Source organism: Ictidomys tridecemlineatus, chromosome X (genome assembly GCF_052094955.1).
Source record: "Ictidomys tridecemlineatus isolate mIctTri1 chromosome X, mIctTri1.hap1, whole genome shotgun sequence".
Classification (NCBI taxonomy): domain Eukaryota; kingdom Metazoa; phylum Chordata; class Mammalia; order Rodentia; family Sciuridae; genus Ictidomys; species Ictidomys tridecemlineatus.
The window spans coordinates 82,099,069-82,106,055 of NC_135493.1; positions in this window are offsets into that span (position 1 = coordinate 82,099,069).

Consider the following 6,987-nt stretch of genomic DNA (forward strand, 5'->3'; position numbering starts at 1 on the left):
GTAACAAAAACAGCATGGTATTGGTACCAAAACAGGCGGGTGGACCAATGGTACAGAATAGAGGACACAGAAACCAATCCACAAAATTACAACTATCTTATATTTGATAAAGGGGCTAAAAGCATGCAATGGAGGAAGGATAGCATCTTCAACAAATGGTGATGGGAAAACTAGAAATCCATATGCAACAAAATGAAACTGAATCCCTTTCTCTCGCCATGCACAAAAGTTAACTCAAAATGGATCAAGGAGCTTGATATCAAATCAGAGATACAGTGTCTGATAGAAGAAAAAAATGGCTATGATCTACATACTGTGGGGTCAGGCTCCAAATTCCTCAATAGGACACCCATAGCACAAGAGTTAATAACTAGAATCAACAAATGGGACTTACTCAAACTAAAAAGTTTTTTCTCAGCAAAAGAAACAACAAGAGAGGTATATAGGGAGCCTACATCATGGGAACAAAGTTTTACTCCTCACACTTCATATAGAGCCCTAATATCCAGAATATACAAAGAACTCAAAAAATTAGACAATAAGATAACAAATAACCCAATCAACAAATGGGCCAAGGATCTGAACAGACATTTCTCAGAGGAGGACATACAATCAATCAACAAGTACATGAAAAAATGCTCACCATCTCTAGAAGTCAGAGAAATGCAAATCAAAACCACCCTAAGATACCATCTCACTCCAGTAAGATTGGCAGCCAGTATGAAGTCAAACAACAACAAGTGCTGGTGAGGATGTGGGGAAAAGGGTACACTTGTACATTGTTGGTGGGATTGCAAATTGGTGCAGCCAATTTTGAAAGCAGTATGGAGATTTCTTGGAAAGCTGGGAATGGAACCACCATTTGACCCAGCTATTCCCCTTCTCAGTCTATTCTCTAAAGACCTAAAAAGAGCATGCTACAAGGACACTGCTACATCGATGTTCACAGCAGCACAATTCACAATAGCAAGACTGTGGAACCAACCCAGATGCCCTTCAATAGACGAATGGATAAAAAAAATGTGGCATTTATACACAATGGAGTATTACTCTACATTAAAAAATGACAAAATCATAGAATTTGGAGGAAAATGGATGGCATTAGAGCAGATTATGCTAAGTGAAGCTAACCAATCCCTAAGAAACAAATACCAAATGTTTTCTTTGATATAAGGAGAGTAACTAAGAACAGAGTAGGGACGAAGAGCATGAGAAGAAGATTAACATTAAACAGGGATGAGAGGTGGGAGAGAAAGGGAGAGAGAAGGGAAATTGCATGGAAATGGAAGGAGACCCTCAGGGTTATACAAAATTACATACAAGAGGAAGTGAGGGGAAAGGGAAAAATAATACAAGGGGGAGAAAGGAATTACAGTAGAGGGGGTAGAGAGAGAAAAGGGAGGGGAGGGGAGGGGAGGGGGGATAGTAGAGGATAGGAAAGGTAGCAGAATACAACAGTTACTAATAGGGCATTATGTAAAAAATGTGGATGTGTAACCGATGTGATTCTGCAATCTGTATACGGGGTAAAAATGGGAGTTCATAACCCACTTGAATAAAAGTGTGAAATATGATATGTCAAGAACTATGTAATGTTTTAAACAACCAACAATAAAAAAAAAATTTAAAAAAAATTGTTAATGAAGTCCTTCCTGCCCAGATTACTTCTTTGGCCCACCTGTGTCCCACCCCTGGGGCCTTCCAACCTACATTCCGTCACTGAAAGAACTATAAAAAGGGGAGACAACCGCACTTCCACGGATTCCACCTCTTGGGTCCCCTTCTTCCTCCGGGAGAAGTCTTTTCTGCTGTCCTTTAATAAACTTCTAATTTCTACTCTGACCTTGCCTCAGCGTGCTTCTTTGGTGTTATTCTTCAACACTGGGGAAGCAAGGACTCGTCACCGGCCAACAGCGGTAACACCATCTTCCATGCAACTCCCCTCCTCCCTCCTTTTCCCTCCCACCTCTCTTCCCTATTTAGTGGTAATCTTCTTCTCATGCTCTAGCTTTGAATTTATGATCCTCCTGCCTTAGCCTGTCTCCCTGCTATTTTTTAACATATTCTGATTTCAAGGTCCTTTGCTCTAGCTGTTCCCTCTACTTGAACTGTTCTTCACATGCTTTATTCTTTCTCATTATTTAAGTCTCTATTGACATGTTGTCACCTCAGAGATGGTCTCCATGAACACCTAACCATAGCTACTTCTATTTCACCCTGGTCACTCTCTTATAGAATCCTGTTTTATTATCTGTTGTAGGACTTGTCATTATTTGAAATTATTATTGTATTCACTAATTGTCTATTAACTCTCATAAGAATTGTAAGTCCCTGTGGGCAGAGACCTTGTTCACTGTTCTGTCCCCAGTACCTAGTGTCAGATCAGGTGAGGTGGGCAGCGATCAAAGGAGGAAGATTTAAAAGGCACTGAATGAGGCTTTATTGAGATATCATTCCCGGGCGGAACTTGATCAGACCCACAGAGGGGACAGGAGAAGGTCTGAGGAGAAACCGCATGGAAGCTCAACCAGACTGGACTTTTATGGGGCTTACAGCAGGAAGGGAAGGGCTTGAGACAGGGAAAGGTGTTTTTAGGGTCCCTTGTCCCGGTGGAGTTGGTCAGGGGAGTTGGCTGAACTCCAGGATTGGCCAGGGGGTCCTGCTGATTGACAGGCGTTAATCAGGAGATCTTGCTGATTGATAGGCGTTTCTGCCAGCATCTGATTGAAGTTCTTTTCCCTCGCAGGCTGCTTTGTTCTGAGTCACCACCAAGTCACCACCACTGACCTAACACCTAGAAAAAAAAAACCTGGCATATAGAAAAGAACTCAGTAAATGCTTGTTTAATGAGTGAACAAGCCTTACAAATATTTATTGAATGCCTTGAAAATGTCAGACCAGAAATTAGCTATTGAAATTATTATAATTTTATGAGAATGGCAGACTTTACAGCACAGAATGAGCAGCATTGTGCAAGAAGGAAATAAGGACTCAGATGAGGAAAACTTAATGTAGCCTGGAAGCATCAAGGAAGGTCTAAGAGAGAAGGGGACCTTTGAGTCATGTGTTGAAGACTAGGTCAGTGACACCCAGAAAAAATGAGGGAATGGGGGCATTTCTAGCAGAGAGAGACCAGCATACCAGTAAGAGTAGTTCTGGAGTTGTGAGACATGCTTTAAGAGACACAGCATGCCTGGAGCAGTGTGAGAGAGTAAAAGGAGATGCTCTCCCAATTGCTGCCTGACTCCTTCCTACTGTTGTTTATGACACAGCATGAATGGCACTGCCAGTGAAGCTGCCTTTGCTCCTGCTGTTTCTTTAACATGAACCCTAGCTCACAGTATTAAAAAGATTTTTTTTCACTTCAGTCTTTACCACTAGAGTGGGAACTCCTTGTGGGAGTGGTATGTGTGCCTTTTTACACTCCTTGAGTGGTATTTCTGTGCCCTTTTACACTCAATGCCCAAATGGCTCTATTTGAGCTAACGAATGCGAATCGAATAATGGTCATTTATTCAGCAGTTAAGGATAAGATTGTCACTAAATAAATGATGACAAAAAAGAGAAAAAAAAGAATTGGAAAAAAACACTCCACTAGAGCCAACTTCCTCTCCAAAGGTGATTTTTCTGGAGTTTCTGCTAGTTTTGCTAACTACCCAGGAAAAGTGTGCAAACTATTGATTACAATCATAGGATTTGCATCAAATAGATATCAATTTTTCAAATCCTGACTCTGATTTTAGGCAAGTTATTTCCCCTTGTAGACATCTCAGATTTCTTTTTCTGCTGAATTGAGGTCTACTAATAGGACCTATCTCATAGGATTATTATAAGAATTAAATAGGATGAGGCTTGTAAAAATGTTCACAGCAGCATTTGGCATCTAGTAAATGTGCTTATTTTGTTATTATCATTCAAATGCTCATCATTTATGGCACAGCAAAGTGCCTTGCATTGAATCTTAGGTCTTTTAGAGAAGAACTATTTCCCATGGAAATATTTGGAAACAGTTTTTCTCTGAGTCTTGGTTATAATTTCTTTTTCACTTCACTAAGGGGGCTTTGATTGATGCAATAACCAGAAACTGACCTAGCACAATAACAAGGAGTAAGGAGTGAGGAAGAGACAGATAATGGAGTAGGTTGGGAGAATATGCATATATTTGATGGAAATACTGGAATATTTTATATAAGGAACTGAACATTTGCAGATTTGGGTATCTGCAAAGGTTCCTGGAACCAATCCCCTGTGAATACCAAAACACAATTGTATATATATGTAAAAATAGTGTAGATGGATACCAAATAAATATTGAATCAGTGTAGATATGTATCAACAGATGAATGAATAAAGAAAAGTTGGTATATATACACAATGGAGTACTATTCAGTCATAAAGTAAAATAAAATTTTGTAATTTGCAGGAAAATTGATAGATCTGGAGACCATTATGTTAAAGTGAAATAATCCAGGATCATTTAAGCAAGAAAGTGTCACATGTTTTCTCTCATATGTGGAATCTAGTAGGAAAGAAAAAAGACAACATGAAAGTAGAACAGGAACTGTTAGGAAAGGGAAAGAGAACTGAAGGAGGGGATATAAGAGTATAATAGGCAAGGTAGATACAATCAAAGCAGGTTATATGCATGTATGAAAATGTCACTATGAAACACAGTATTTTGTACAATTAATATGCACTGATAATTACAATAAATATAAAGGTATTTATTCATGGTCGTGTCATTATGATTGTTGTTTTCTCTAACATTTATACTTACTTTATATTTCTCTAAATTAATATGTATTAAGAGTGTAATAAATATTTTTACTGTTACCATTTATGTTTGCCAGACACAACATATATTCTTTAATTCTCACAGTTATCCTATGAAGTAGTTATTATCCATCCCTTCAATCCCATACATTACATGGATGATGACAAAGAGGCATTTAAATCACCTGATGAAACCCTAAACTTTAGTGAAATAATGTAATTTAAAAATACTTATTAAAGCTTTGTAACATTACATTATGATATTGTTAACATTAATTAAAAACAGTTTGTGAAGTTATAGGCATGATATGATTATAACATTTAAGAATAAAATGGTGGGGAAAAATTAAAAAGTGCTTAAAAAAAAGAAAAAGAGGCTTACAGTAACCTACCCAAGATCATCTACCTAGGATGACTTTAAACTATCATCAGATCTGTTGTATCTATGCATTTACCCACAGCTATGTTGCCTTTACTGGTTAGCTTATAAACAATGTCAAAATTTAAGGGAAATAGGCAATGGAACTCTTAAAATATTATAATGAAATGGTTTATACACTACCCGTTCTTGTTTTGCAAAACACATTCTTCAAATGAAATCTTATCAATAAATGCTTATTCCTCTCAAAAAAGTGCTTTTTTGGACTGGGGATATAGCTCAGTTGGCAGAGTGCTTGCCTTGCAGGTACAAGGCCTTGGGTTCAATCTCCAGTACCACAAAATAAATAAATAAATAAATAAACAAGTGCTTTGCTCATTTTCCTCTGAGATACTCCTACTCTGTTTTCTTCAACACATTAGTTCATGTGCCTCCCCTGAGCTGCCATATCAGTGTGAGTCTCACATTACTTTTTTTTTTTCACACATCTCCTAAAATATGTTGCCTAACCCACTAGGTAAGGTCTTGAACTTGAAGCTGATGGAAAAGTCTAGTTTAGCACTTCAAGAAACCCTTCTATCTCCACAGGAACTACAATTATCTTTGAAAGGATCTCCCATGTAGACGAGGATTCAGTCTCCTGATGAAGATATTCTACATTTTATCCTTTAGTTTAACCAATTAGAAATTTCCTTTTATATTCATAAAAGGAAAATTTTGGTCAGTTGATATTTATTAAACTCCCATTATGTTCCAGGTGTTAATAGATGCATGGAGTAATTTTAACCACTTCTTGATCCCTAGAAACTTAACCATCTAGAACAGAAAAGATTCCTAATGAATTAAGGAAAGGATGCTATTGATGCGTTGCTTTTTTTTTTCTAACATTACATTACATTATTTTACATGTGTTAAGACATCAAACAAAACAGAACATTTAAGAAATTGAGGGTGTGTGTTTTTTTATCATTATTGATAGAAATGAATTATCATAAGTTGCCATCTTATTAATCCCTGAAAAAAATAACTTCCCATGTAGATTGCTCACTTTGGCAGCACATATACTAATAAGAATCTCCCAAGTAGACAGAAGAAGCTTTGATATTCCAGATGACGTCATCAGATTGCTAGGCCTTCTGAAAAATGAACTTTGCCTTTGGGTCTGTGAATTTCTTCTTTGCCTTATTATATTTCTCTATGCCTTTCTATGTTTCAGTTTGACATACTATAAATGATTTGAATTAACTATCTCTGTACTGGAAGGAATTGAATGTGTCATAATTGAAGAGGAAACATCATGGAATGCACAATTTTGCTAATCATTAGATGCTTTCCCACTCAGCTTGGCTCAAACCCTGTGATCATGTCATCTACATGGCAATAATTATGACAAATTAAAAATGAAATAAAATTGATATTTAAAATGGGTGGATTTTATAAGTTATACTTAAATAAAGCTATTTTTAATGAAGAAGAAGACCTGATATATGGAAAGATACACCGCATTCATGACTAAGACACCAACAAAATGTTTTTCTTCAAATCACTTCCACATTCAATGAAATTTCAACTAAAATTTTTATGGATGATGGATGAAGGGAAAACTATATCTAAAATTTGCACAGAAGAATAAAGATCTATGAATGAACAGCTGATAGTTTTTAAAAGAAAATCAAAGAGACCAATTCCATTACTTATTAAGGCATATTTTAAACATGTAGTAAAATAACACAAAATAAAAATAAGTGAGTCATTGGTACAGGAACATGCAAACAGATGAAGAAACAGAATAGAGAGCTCAGAAATAAGCCATGACTGTACTGGGGATATAGCTC